Below are 15,107 nucleotides of genomic sequence, written 5' to 3'. Positions count from 1 at the left end.
GTGTCTGTGGGAATAATTCTCTCTCTGGTTTCCATGTTTCCACCATTTTGACAAATACAAGTATTCCCACTCCTTCCAGAGGGGAGGTTAAGTGTTGCTGTACTGGCCAGGGTCAAACACGCTGCAAGGAAGACATGATATCAAAGAGCTGGGGAGGATTTGGAGAGTGTGGAAGCGAACCTCTTGGGCCCTGGAGAGACACAACATTTCACACATCCATCATCCCACAAGAGCGCCGTTAACATCGGCATTCTTCACCCAGCGGAGGACGGAGCGGACAAATGTCTCTTTCCGAACATGCAATCTGAATTCCTTCATTCCTTTCAGAGCATCCCTCTCATAACCTCATCCTTGGGCGTGTGCTATTTGTTTTGACAAATTGCACCTCAGAGCAAACTACGGCCACTAGTGGTTACCGAAAAACACAATGATGTGATTGAAAAGATGAAAGAAGCTGCGTGTCCTTTCAGCAATTAGCTACATGTGGAAAAAGTTTTTTTTCCATTGCATTGTTATTTGGTTTGCAGCTGATTTTTTCCATGCTATTCATCTTCCATATCAAGGGAAGTGGTAATGACGGAGAATTTGATCTTTTCTGATAGCAATGTAGATTAACTATGGAAAGCGATGTGCGGTGGAACTTTCCGCCTGATCTAGGAACAGGTTGTCATGTTACTTGCTGTTTACTTTGTCTCCTCAACCTGCTAAGACATGAGCTATTGTCTCCCCACTCGCAGGTATTCTACGAACTGTCTCCCCTGATCCTGCACACACACACAAACACACACACATACACACACACACACACACACACACACACACAAACACACACACACACAAACACACACACACACACACACACACACACACACAAACACACACACAAACACACACACAAACACACACACATACACACACACACACACACACACACACACACACACGCACACACACACACACAAACACACACACACACAAACACACACACACACACACACACACACACACACACACACAAACACACACACAAACACAAACACACACACAAACACACACACATACACACACACACACACACACACACACACACAAACACACACACACACACACACACACACACACACACACACGCACACACACACACACAAACACACACACAAACACACACACAAACACACTCACACACGCGCGCGCGTGCACGGACAATTTCCCCCTGTGTTGATGGGTGAGCGAGGAAAACATTCCTCAGCCAGGAGATTGAGGTGCCCTGAAGGATTGTCTGTGTGTCTCTGTGTGTGCATGTGTGTGTGTGTGTGCATGTGTGTGTGTGTGTGTGTGTGTGAGTGAGTGAGTGAGAGAGAGGAGCGTAAGACAAAGGAATCATTTCACTGCAGTATCTTTCCTCCCAAGACAGTGAGCACAATCAGCTGTAATCCCTCCTGTTGCAGTGCAGGACACACACACACACACCTACACCCCCCCCCCCCCCCACACACACGGTGTAAGAAATAGGAACATGCTCTTCCTCTTGTTCAGTCACACGCTCGCACACACAGGCAACAGAAAACACTCGTGCTGCGGAGCGAGGCCAGGTGGATTACATCAGGAGTTGATACTTCAGGTGATGCCTTGTCATCTGTAGGGTGTTGGTGTTGTACATGGACTTACGTGGGGAACTCCGGGGGAGAGGCATTTTGTCGAGTCGAAGGCAAAACAGCAAAGAAATAAACATGTTGTCAAGGCAATATCAAGCGTGTTCCCTCACGCCTGCGACATGGCGGCGGCAGTAGGCCTGTTGCCGCTGTTTCTCTACTTAAACACCTGTGACACACGATATGAGCAAAGCTTGGGAAAAGCATGGTTGTGGTTCCCTTGGGGAAGTTGGGGGGGGGGGGGGGGATGTGTGTGAGGCCTGAAGAAGTGTGTGTTCCTGAGGTGTTTGCCATGCGGCCCAGTGTGTAGAGCTTAGGGCTGCTGGGGACTCCGGTGTGTGTTCAGCTGGACCTGCAGGATGTTTTTATAAGGGAGGCGATCCCCTCCTGCACAATACACACACACACACACACACACACACAGGTGCTTACAGGCTTTAGCTCTGACTGCGCAGGGTTACGTGGTCAGTGTGCGTCACTGCGCAATATGTTTGGTATGCGGCGCGTAGGTCGTGGCGGGGCCTTTCCTGTAGCCTCTGTCTGATGGCAGCCAGGCTCATACGCCTTCTCCTCTCCGCTGTCCGTCTGTCAGAAGGCTTGTTCAAAAATCCGGGGGTTTGGTCTGGCCCGCCAGGCCTCAGAGGGACCCCCACTCACATGTTTCCCACAGGCAGCAGCAGCAGCAGCAGCAGCAGCAGGAGGAGGAGGAGGCCTGATGCTTGCAGCCAGTTTCGTGCAGTTACAGTAAGTGCCTGGCTATTCACCGCCAGGAGGAATAAATAAATAAATAAATAAAGGGAACTCCAATTCATAACATTTTAATTGGCTTTGGGGGCTTAGCTGTGGCTGGCCTGTGGTTACCGCGGTCAGGCAAGTATGGAGCACAGCAGCCACTGGATGTTTTAGGCTCCCAACCACACGAATGCTCTCTGTGAAACACACACACACACTGAGCCACTCTCTGTCTCTCACTCTCTAAAGGCCAAGAGTGCTGTACTCCAGAGGTTGGCATTTACTTTGACGCAACCACACGTCGAAATCCAACTCCCCCATTAAACCGTGTTAGAATTGCTGAACACTGCGGCGTAACATCCCGGTGAACCCTCCAATAGGCCAAACCTCTCTTCCAAACAAGTCGAATCAGACTGTAAACACGCTGAGCTTGTTTCTGTTCGACCTCCCGTTCTGCTGCCTTGTGTGTGCGCTGAGTGTTTTGATGTGTTTTGACTTGAGGCTTTTGCGGTGTGTGTGGTTCCCATACCATTATGGAGCTGCACTGGATGGGATCCTGTCAGCATGCACCGCCTCGCTGTGATGAAACGTGCAAGTAGCATCTGATGATGTCATTACCTGTCGGAGCTTGGGAGATGTTTCTGTGCACCTTGATACGTGCATGCAGTGCGTGCAATCCTCACGTCTGCTTATAACGGAGACTACGAGGTCTTTTCCCCTTCAGGTCAGATGAGATGATATGAAGTTCTGGACAAAGAGGGTGCCCGTGTTTCTCCTGTGTGAATATTTCCTTATTACATCTGATTGACAGAAAAGTCTCCAATTAGAGCCTGAGTTCATGTCACACATCTGCTGATCCCATCCGCACAGCTCCAGGAGTTTCCTACCTATTTATGAGAAAGCCATCCATCCGCCCTCACGCCTCCTAATCCCCCAGCCTCCAATATTTCCTGGGAAGCGCGCTGTCACCATAGAAATCCAGGGCGAGGAACAGAAAAACAAAAACAGCTACAATTGTAGAAGAAGAAAACAGGGAATGAGGCAGGAAACAATTGTGAAAGTCCTCCAAAGGTCAAACTGTTCAAATATATGAATAGAAAAACAGAGAGCGAAATGAAGAAAGAGGAAAAAAAGAATCGGCCGTGAACGCGTCAGTGTGGAGCTTGTGACGCATTGTCGGTGCGGGCTTTGCCTGCTGAGGCGAATGGGTCTCAGGGGTTCGTTATTTTTGAAGCTTGACTGCAACGTGGATAAGAGCGCCAGAGGTCCCAGAGAAGGAGCCGCCAACCCTGAGAAGCTGCTGGAGGAGCCCTGCACGGGGTCGCTGAGCCAAACCCATCCCTTTCAGACAATACTCACAAACGCTGCTGATACACTCACACATGCATTTTTGGTGCAGATTATCAGGATGGCGCACACTTACAGTACATATCCTCATATTGTGCAGAGGCAGTGTGTCACTGTTAACTGCTTCTTCTTTCCACCATTGTTGGCAGCCTCTCCTCTCCTTTCTGTCCTCTTCACTCCACCTTAAAACAAAGCAAGACACTCACACTCGCCTTATTACTCTGACAAGAAATAATCTGTGGCCATAGAAACCACAAAAAATAATAGAAAGCAGAGAGCCGTGAACAAATTCCATCCTGCAAGACACCATCACATTTCCCGACTGTTACCCTGTTCAAGTGCATTCAGATACACGTGAATTGTTCTCCTCATACCGGCCTACGCATGTGATAATTCGTCAGACTGGTGCTTGCTGTAACATAATAAGGACAGCGAGTGTGAGAGACAAAGAGTGAGGAACCTGACATGTTCCTGTTTTGATCGGGAGATTCCCTGATTACGCCAAAGGTTAAGCCTCCAGACGGCTGGCTGCTGACTGGATGATGGGATTGGAGAATACATAATTGTTCGCCAGTCACATGTGTCATAAAAAGAGAAGCCAAACCCTTTGTAATGAGGATTAGGTGTCTTTTCCATGGATTCATTTCTCCGCTGTGTGCCATTAGTGTGTGTTTCGGTGCGCTGTGAGAGCCTGTATCTCTCCCATCCTGACTGTCCTGGTCTGATTGCACACATGGGCCAACTACCTTGTCTTTCCACTGCGCACGCTGAGATTTTTACTGGTCAGTGTGGATACAGAGCACCGGTGGCCAAAAGCCGTAAAACTAGCACAAGCATGTTTCATTGCACTAGAAGGTGTGAACTAATAGAGTCTTAGTGTTTGGCAGCAGAGCAAACTGGAAGTGAACCCCTGGACCTTGACTAACCTCGGCAGATAATCGTCTGTTATTTTTGCGTTGACTCAGGAGAAGTCGGAGTGCTGTATATGAAACCTTCTGTTTCGGCGTTTAATGTGCTGGACTGATGAAGGCCATTGGCGTAGTCTTCTTTTAAATACCTGTGTGAGGCTGTTTATTGTTTTAATATGTTAATTGGCTTTAAGCGCTCCCACAGGCACAATAAAGTCAAATGAGTTGTATAAATCCTCCACCATAAGGTGAGTTTGAAAGACAACAGCAGATTCATGCGAGACTGACATTTTTAAACGAGGCAGTTTTTGGCACCACTTACTAATAAGGTACTCTTTACGAAGGGTTTACCTGTTGATAACTTTAATAATGGTTAAAGATCAGTCACTCATGCTTTTTTTGACTTTTGGGTTGCCAGGTTGCTAACCCTTAAGTCCATCAACAATCCCGTAAAATGGACTGTTTGACCACCAAAATACATATCTATTAACTATTTAATCAACATCAGCTTATTTAGTTCTTGTATTAAATAAATTCAAGAGGTCTTACTTATTGAGACCAAAGGGACAAAACAAGTGTTGTGCTGGATGAGGATTTTACAAGACCTGGCAACACCAAAAGCGTTCTTCTTTATAACTTATACCTGCTCTATAGCATTAGTGAATTATTTCATAATGTTGATAGCCGTGGCCGGAGGTATTATGCTTTCGGGTCGTCCGTCCGTATGTCCGGTCCATTCTCGTGAACGCGATAAATCAGAAACACCTGGAAGGAATTTCTTCAAATTTGGCACAAATGTCCATTTGGACTCAAGGACGAACTGATCACATCTGTCCCTTTCTCGTGAATGTAATATCTCAGGAAGGCCGAAAGTACATTTCTTCAAATTTGGCACAAACATCAACTTTGACTCAAGACAGACTGACACGTGTGTGGCCATATCTCAAGAATGAATATGCAAATGATGGCAATTTCACACAAACGTTCAATAAGATCAAATGAGAAATGGATGGCATTTTGGACAGACATGGATATAAACTGCAACATGGCTCCATTGCTGTAATTCGAGGTAATTATTGATTCAGTCATTAATTACAACTTAAAAAGCCTTTATAAACGGCATCTTATTTGTGTTCTTAAAGTCCCAATGAAATGGAAGTTAGAGTGTCTTTAGCTTCTGTACTTTGAGTATTTCACAGTGAAACAGAATATTTGAGCAGTGCAGTTACAAGAGGGATATAAATCAAATCTAAGAATGTAACACAAGGCTAAGAATGCAACACGATACGGAGCTACAGAGAACACACACCCCTCCCTTGTTGCTAAAAGTTGCAGATTGATTGATGGATGGGTGTCATGATATTATTGCTTGAACTAGGTTGGTATAGCTTATGTAAACACATGTCGTATTTTGTTTTACAAGAAGAAAAGATGATTGGATTTTTGATATAAAAATACGAGGAGATTTCTTGCATATATTGTTAAATAGATGCAATATGACCGGGGATGGGGTCTAAAAGGGACGTCACTTTTGAGGGTCCAACGCTAGAGTTACTGGCTTGTAGCCGTCATCAGTTTCGCGTAACATTGGTTGCACAATAATGTTATTTTTACGAGGTGTTTAGTAAGTGTTGCTTAGTGGACACTATAAGAGTAGAAAATGAGAAAGGGAGATCTTTGATACGAAGAAGAATATTAGACAGTCAGAGAGAGACAGACAAAGCTTTGAATTCATCCAGAGAGCAGTGAAACCAGTAGAGGTGAACAGGGCCCCTGGGGGCCAGTCAGCATCTCTCTGCTGCTTTAACCTGGGCCCTTCTGATTGATGTTGTTGTTGATTGATTTTCCCATTTCATTGCTTTCCTTCCTCTCTACGTTTGCTGCAAATTTACAAAATCTGTCTCCATCTGCTCACACGATCACATTTGACGGTTGATTCTAGATGTGTGTGTGTTTGGAACAAACCTCTGCTGAGTGTAAATGCAAAGTGATCCCAGGGGCATGCCCTGACAGAAGGTTTGGCTGAGGAGAAAGGAAACATTTAGTCTTGCGCTGCACAGCAAAACTTCAGAAACTGCACTAAACATTGCAGTCACATTGTAATTTTACAGCCTGCTTTAGTATCGCTCATGACTCTAATGTAGGAGATGAGGCAATCAGTGCGCGTGAAGCTCAGGAATCGAAATTAACTTTCAAGTGCACATTCGTGTAATGAGTTCTCTTGCACGCCAGGCAGTTAAATTGTGGGAACTGGTGGACGGAGCGAGTCCACGCGGCCCATCAAGCTGTCTGAGCCTGCTGAGCCTGCTCTGATCTGACTGCTGCTATGTGGACTGTGTGTAGCGGTCATGGAAAAGAAAAGTGTGTCACTGATCACTGAACAGTGATTCCCCGGCTGCACGCAGTGAGTCCCCGGCTGCAGTGTACATCATCGCAGCGGCATGGAAGGTTACACCACTGCAGGTTCAGCAAAAACAAGATGGTGTTAAGCTGCTCTTCACAGAGGAATTTTGAGTTTCCAGCAATTTATGTATCAGTTCTGTTCTGTCTTTGATTCTGTTGGCGTTTCGACGGTGTCTGGGTGTCTGTGTTTTGTGAGAAACAAACAGAAAAAGCTGTGAGTGTGTGTGCGGTCCTGCTAGTGTACTTATTCAACACCCTGTAAAACGGCCCTCAGTGGAGCGAGCCTTCACACTGCCTATCACTCCATTACCGGCCACGCCGCTTGACTCAGGCCAATGTGCAAAACATCTGTGGAAAAGGCCTCATGCCTTTTCTTTCATAGAGTGTCCCCTTAGAAATGTTTTTCCTACTCCCCATTTTTATCAGAAGCACAGAAATACCCGCCCACTCCTGTCATGTAAGATTGGTTCGCCTCCAACTATGACATGATGGAGCTCATCTGGATTGAGTTAGGGTGGGGCACCCTGTGGAGATAGAGTGGACAGGAATGTCATTACTAAATTGATAAAGCCTCGTTAGCAGCTCAAACGCTCGACTCTTAGGATGCAGTCCCTGTGTTCAGGGGGAGCCCCTGTACCATGACGGTGCACCATTTTGCTTTAAGGGAACGCCTGTCTCACCCCCTCCACCCCACCCAAGCTCCTGTTTCTGGTATGTTACTTGTGCACCACATGTTGTGCAAATTTCAGCACCATAAAAGTGTTTTCTGTTGCTGTTGAGGTAATGCATAGATAATTCTAGCGGGAGGCTACAGTTTGCTCGTCGCCAGTATTTGGGGTGATGCAGGATGTAAAAGTATGTACTCCATATACTGATTTCACTTTCCTTCAAAACTAATTTAACATCTTTACTGACTTACTTAACCTTGAACATTCACAGTGACTTCATACAGTCCCCACCTCCCCTGTCTGCCTCTGTTCACACACACTGAACATGTTCTTCAGCCTCATTCAAGAAAGCCAATAGAGTGGTCTCGTGTGACGTCACATTTTAGCTGTCGGCCATGTTGGAGTACACACAAAGCCACTGGCATGCACGGCTGAGTCGCATAACCTATCGATCATGGTGAACTTTTGTGCTGTCTTTGGTTGTGGCAGCAGAGCTGATAGACAAGAAATCATTCTTTCGTTTGCCAGCGGTCATTACACATCAAGGAAATGACACGAAGGAGCTATCCAAGCGACGTCGTGAGAAATGGCTGTCACGCATCTCTCGAGATATAAAGGAATGGAATTTGGCGTACACTAGAGTATGTGCGGACCACTTTATAAGTGGTCAGTGATTTTATTTACAAATTCGTTTGTGAACAGTATTTAATAAAGGAAATATAAATTAAACTTGGACATGAGAAGGTTACCGAAGCTTCATCGGCCCGTGACAGCAGTCGGTGCCAGAGACGCGTCGAGCGTGTACAACAGGCGAAACACAGAGATGCAGCCTCAGCATTGCTTGATATGAGTTTAACGTCAGATCATATATATATATATATATATATATATATGTGTGTGTGTGTGTGGGGGGGGGGGGGATGAAGTTAGGAGTTAGTTGAAAGTCAATTCCTACACACACGCACACAATGACGTGCATGTACAATGTAAACAAACACACGTGTCTGTTTGCACTGAGTAAACATTGAATATTGCTAAATATCGGACCAGATCTGTATATATTTACTCTTCCAATGACGAGATGAGAATTCTCGACGACCGTTGCTTTGACGTCTCGGACCCATCCACTGACAAACTGATTATAAGCGTCGAGCCCTTTGTAGCACTCCAGCTCGTCTTTTGTGTAAGGACTGGGGGTGTTCACGAGATACGTGTAGATGTTGGTGTAGTTTACCGATGGAAGATAAGTAGGATCGGCACTGAAACCATCTGCACTCATCGTATAGGGATCCAAATTACCAATAACCTTCAATTTGGCCAGGTAGCGAACCTTTGATGCACTATCCAGTGATTCAAAGTATGGTATTTTCACCGCACTTCCTTGTTTACTCGTCGCCATGTAGGTTCTGTATGTACTCCAACATGGCGGACAGACCTCGTAACTAAGGAGATCGTGACGTCGGTGAGACCACTCTATAGAAACAGCTCACGGGCCATGTGCTGCAGCTTTGTGTGCTCAGGTAATTCAGTGTAATTGGTTGCACATTACACCAGCAAAATCTCTGACGAGGGTCTCTGTGAAATCGTGTCAAGTAATGGGAAGCAACAGAGATCAGTAAACAAAATATTAGCGAGGGAGAAGGAAAAAGAAGTGATCAAAAGAAGAAAACATGTGGTCACAGCATAACGGGCGACAGTGAGATTGAAGTGCATTTTTCTGTCAAATGTGACAGACATGATCATGTAGAAAAAGTACATGTTCATTTAACGCAACTAAGTTAAAAACTACAGATTGCACGTGGAAAATCACATGCAGCATCGATCCACTTCATATCTGACTGGACGTTAGGTGAGGTGTAAGGTAGTAAGACAGTATTTGACCCCATTTCTAATATTCTTTTATAGTTATGTTTGTTCATAGGGATGCACTTTCATGTATTCAGTCATGGCAGGAGGCCACCTACTTCCATGCACCGGAATTGGATTGGTAGTTGTTTTCTGCAGGCATTGGATAGGTGCATAACTAATTTTACACAAATAAATTATGATCATGAAATCAGTTATCATGGCCGTATCGTGGTTATAATCAGGCGTCGAATAATGTCTTCTCAGTTTATTGAAAATCGTTTTTTTAACATGGATGAGGAAATTGATGCGCAGAAGGGACGGTGTACTGGTATGTGTGTCCTAAGGCCAGTCCTGTGGCTGAGTAAGTATTTGTGTAGGTGATTGTGTTTTTTCGGGCAGTCTTTTCCTGGTTCAGAAAACCTCGTTTCCTCGTGTCCTTTTTGGTGCTGCGTCTGTAAATATCCTGTTGAATGACATTTGCTTTTTGAGTGACATGTCGTCATGAGGGATTTAATCCTGAAAATATTTCTATTTTCCATTTTCATCTCTCCAGCCATATGATAATGTCTCCCAATCGACATTCACATTTGCGTGATAAAAGGTGAGTTGTGAGGACACCTCATCCCTCTACCTCTGTGCCTCTAACATCAGGGAGATCTCTCATATCTCAACACCACGGTTGCTATTTACGGCAGATTATAGTCCGAATAGCCATTTATCCAAACATAAGTAAAAGCATAGTTGAAATAGCTGACATTTTCCTTCATTTGTTTTGGATTACGTGAGAAGGGTTCTAATGAGAGAAACCAGGCTTGTTTTCCAGTCCTTCTTGTGCATGTCGACCACTCAGCCCAGGACACATCAGGCCCGGCCTCCCAGCCGGCCTTTGATGCCAGCGCAGAGCAATCAGACTAATTGGCCGTGGCAACACTGGTGAAAAGTTTCAGAAGGAGAGGAGGAGAAAAACACAGGCTTGTAAAACTGAATCAATATCATTAATCACAGGCAGGAATCTGCTATTAATGGTGTCTGTTTTCTATTACACTCAAAAAAATAATTCATTGGATGAACTCAATTAAATTGTGGGCAGGTTTTCCACCGAGGAAATATAGTTAAACCTAACTTGAACTAAAAACATCCATGCACTATAATTAAATTGAGTTAGTCCGACTCAATTTTATCAAATACAACCTAAATAAAAAAATACCATTCATGAAATGAAATTGATTTGTGTTAGTCCAACTCAATATAGTACAATTCATTGGAAATGAATTAATCAGGTAAAAAACTTTTTTTTAATTTGACCCCCAATTAAGACACGAGACAAAACCTAGTTCAAGTGTTTTTTATTGAAAATGCTTAAATACATTAAATATGGTACAAATCTGAACATCCATGATTCTAGAGCCTGCATTTCATTTTTTAAATATAATTTGCTTTTTTTTACAAAAACACTGATCAGAAAAGGATAGCAAAAAAATTCCAAAAGGATCTATACAGTGCATCTTTCATCGTTTTTAAATATTAAAACAGTAGTCTTGTAACAGCTCCACAACTGGTGACAAATAAATACCAAGCTATCCCAAATCCCTTGGCGCCACAAACAAAGACGCCATGAGGGTGGAGGCTATGCACTGCTCTCCAAACAGGGACTATCATTGCACTGCAGTGTAGTCATTCACCAGAAACTATCATTTCCAAAAAGCACAAAACTTCCTGCAATCGATATGTACAACCACTATTGCAAGTGCTAAATTCCCACTACTTTGGTTTGTCAAGAGCAATACAGCTGTTTTCTTTCCTACCAGTACAGATGGTAGTACAAAAGGACTCCTTTACACTGAAGAATAGCCGATGATGTGTTATCATGTGCAGAAACAGGCAACTCGGACCACTTTTGGGCTACAATAGTAAAATCACAAAACATCCACAAACTAAAACTTATAGATTATAAATAACAAGGATACTCATAGTCAATGGAAGTTACAGCGTATTGAACCGTGTTAGGGTCCATTTCAACTCGAGTAGAGAGTCATTCAATCAGACGAGGAAAATGGACGTGCAAGTTGACGTTAGAGAGTAATAACACTCGAGTTAGGATGTGGAGGTGAATTGGGCAAAACTTTCTGCGGGTAAACACTTAACCAGCTTGCAGTGACATGTAAAAGTTCCGTAATTTACAGTCTCTGGCTTGCCTCTGTGCAGCTTAGTCAATTTTTTCAAAATGTCAGAACCAGGAAAACATCCATGAGGTCATGGATTGTCGTTGACTGGGCGGAAGATGAAAGTAGAAAACATCCAAAAGATCTGATAAGATTCTTTGGCTTTGTCACTTGGTGTTCACCTCTTGTGCAAACATCTTGATTTTCAGCTCCTGTATCTTAGAATTCAGCTTGTGCCCATCCAAATTCATTATGACCTTCTGGAGAAGCTCAAAGATGTACTTGAAGTTGTCTGGAAAGCTTAGATTAAGGGCACAAATTAGCCCAAAGCATGATGAACGCCATGATGACACCGTCTACGTTGTTCAGGACTTTAATGCAGTTGATCAAGTCCCACGTCCTCTGGCTCCCAATCTCTTTGGATCATGTAAATCCTTATGACAGTGAATGCGATGTCCCTCACTGCATCCTCAGCGGCGGAAGCCTGATAACAACACAAACACAGAAAACTTGTGTTAAGTTAATCCACAAACATGTATATATATGTATATATATGTATATATATATATATATATATATATATATATATATATATATATATATGTATATATATATATATATATATATATATATATATATATATGTATATATATATATATATATATGTATATATATGTATATATGTATATATATATATATATATATATATATGTATATATATGTATATATATGTATATATATATATATATATATATATATATATATATATGTGGGTAACACTTTGATGCTACATGGGAAACATATTGCGATAAACTTACCAGATTGATAAAGAGTCTGGATCTTCATTGAGGTAGATGACAGGCTTCTCAGATGCACTCCCTTTTGGTGTTGATGTCATCACACTAAAAGTTCTGGATGAAAGCAGAATAAAAGCAGGCCATTTACTATTCATCACATGTTTTTAAAAAAGCAGATATGGACAAGAAAATATTACAATAACCACCCCAATACAGTGAAACTAATATTGTATACATATGTACTAACCAAATCATTGATGGTCAGGACATCCTTGACCTTTTCTCCTTCACACCTCCTTTGCTCTTTAAGCCCTGTATCAGGGAGTCTGAGAAGAGGTCCAGCTGTGACATGAACTTTGATTGAAATAGTTTGGTGGTGATCAGCAGGAACTCTGCATTGACCTGAATAACAAACAAAATACAGCTGTTTGTTACTTGTTTATTATAATTACTATCACATTATGTGGGATTATTAGATTCAAATTGCGATTGTGAAGCCATTAATCATCAAAATGGTAAACACATAGAAACACACATTTACTTACTTAACTTTGCTGGAACAGGGAAGGGGCCTCTGCTCCACAATCTCTGGTTGAATGTGCAGTTCAGCATGTGTGATTTAGAAGCTTACTCCATGTATTGAATGTACATGGGCAATGTATGGACATGTATAGCGATAACTGCCCCTACAATGCCCATGCAACAAGAAATACCTGCTAGCTAGTTCCAAACTGCATTCTTTACACTGCCACATGCAGAGTCCTAAAGAGAATAAAGATAATTAGTACATATCAAACTGAACAAATAACAATGAGAGATCAGCTCGCATCGAGCATATAACCTATTACGTGCTATCATTAGGAGGTTGCCTCAAGAAGCTTGGTAATGCTGATCAAACTGCAAAAGATGAGATAAATATATTAGTGGAGGGAAAGGCTGGAATAATCCAAAGTTCACATAAAACAAAGTCAAGTCAAAAGTGCTTTGGAGCACTCGCAGATATAATGTTACCATTTAGAATAGACTAGCAATTCACCTTTTACAGCAACACTAAAGCTACATACAACAGAAATCAAATCATGCAAGCGTGTTAAATAAGATTAAGACCGTCATTTTAATAAAATATCAAACTGTTTGCCTTGAAAACTCATTCGCACTCCTGCCTGCGTTCACACAGTGTAAGGTCATAGAAATACAATGAGTAGAACGGACATCGATGTTTGTCTTGGTCGTTTTACTAGTTCAAAAGAAAATAGTGCTCAACACTGCGCATTGACCGTAGTATAACAGAAAAGTTAGCCCGCTACATCGATCAGTTCTTCACAATGACGACGGTACACGTACAAACTGCCGCTGCTCTGATCCAGTTACATCGGTTTGAATGGGAATGTCCGTTCTACGCTCGTTCTATTTCTATGGCTGCTGCGATAAAACACCGCTGACTTCCGTGTGTTCATGCATCAGGTGCCCGCGCGAGTGAGAGGAATTCAGCGGTTTTATGAGCTCATGATTTATTCATATTAAACATTTTTCAGTGAAGAAAACGTGGCTAAACCCACTACAACTGAACGCCCACTAGAGAGTGGCCTTCTGCGGCCTGCTCTGCCTGCCGACATTATGGCGCTGGAAAGGGGGAGACCGTAGTCTGCTCGTTTAACTGCTCTCCTACTGTTTTTTAGTGCATACAGACAGTTCATAAGGGAGCCTTCGGCGCTGTGTCCAAGCCGTATTAATGACAGTACCCTGATCTCTGGTCTGCTCTATAATGCAAACCACGTTGGCTACCTAGCTTGCTAGCTAGCCTGCCAGCTAGCCTGTGTGCCTTCGATCTTATTAAAAACGGAACAGTCGTGTGGCTAAGTTATCACGTCTGTTCCACACATTGTGGTCATTATTACAGAATGGAAGCCTTGATTGACAACGAGGTACATTCTAAACTACTACAACAAAATATATAAAGTTACTTACCAAAGAATGGACGGTCGGTTTGAATCTTGCTGCAGTCGGAAAGGGGGGAAAGACGACTGAGAGCACGTGATCTGGTACATGCGCAAGGGGTAGTCCCCCAACCAAACACATTTATTTTGAGTTGATACACACCATCTAACCCAAATAAATCTAATAAATGAAAGTATTCATGCATTTTATGTTAGACCCATTAAATATAAATGTGTTCATTTTTTAACTTGATATATTTCAATTAATCAAACACGATTTAAATGTGTCACCTTTAAGAAGGGCTTGAATCGTTTTTTTGAGTGTAGGGGCCAAACACAGATGCTACCCGTGCGTGGGGATGGGGATTATCTGGCCGATGCTGTGACCCCGGCTGTCCTCGGCACGACCGGACACAAGAGTTCACAGTGGAGTGTGCAGCAGAGTTTACAGTTCTCATCGCCCCGAACACAAAACAACGAAACACAGCCTCATCTCTATCTGTCAAGGACACGGTGATGGTACAACACACCCCTGCAGGTGCATGTAAAACTGAGAACTTGCAGAAACAGAGGGGTATAATATGCAATTTCATCACTGTATTATATGTATCAGAAGAAGGAGGCGTGTATGTGTGCGTCTTTATTTGCTTTAG

The 15,107-nt window shown here is 43.2% G+C and overlaps 1 long non-coding RNA gene across 1 annotated transcript; it reads right to left on the bottom strand.

Annotated features, from left to right (window-relative positions):
* Positions 1–10,888: 10,888 nt before the first annotated feature.
* Positions 10,889–14,531, bottom strand: LOC306777489. The gene is made up of 5 exons (XR_013771992.1): positions 14,486–14,531; positions 13,063–13,279; positions 12,765–12,919; positions 12,539–12,631; positions 10,889–12,204 (listed from the first exon to the last, which is right to left on the bottom strand). It is a non-coding gene; the product is annotated as an uncharacterized lncRNA (long non-coding RNA).
* Positions 14,532–15,107: the final 576 nt, after the last annotated feature.

The sequence above is a fragment of the Melanostigma gelatinosum genome (genome assembly GCF_949748355.1).
Source record: "Melanostigma gelatinosum genome assembly, chromosome: 5".
In the NCBI taxonomy this organism is placed as follows: Eukaryota; Metazoa; Chordata; class Actinopteri; order Perciformes; family Zoarcidae; genus Melanostigma; species Melanostigma gelatinosum.
The sequence above is the reverse complement of the archived record's forward strand: the minus strand, read 5'-3'. Positions and strand labels throughout refer to the sequence as shown.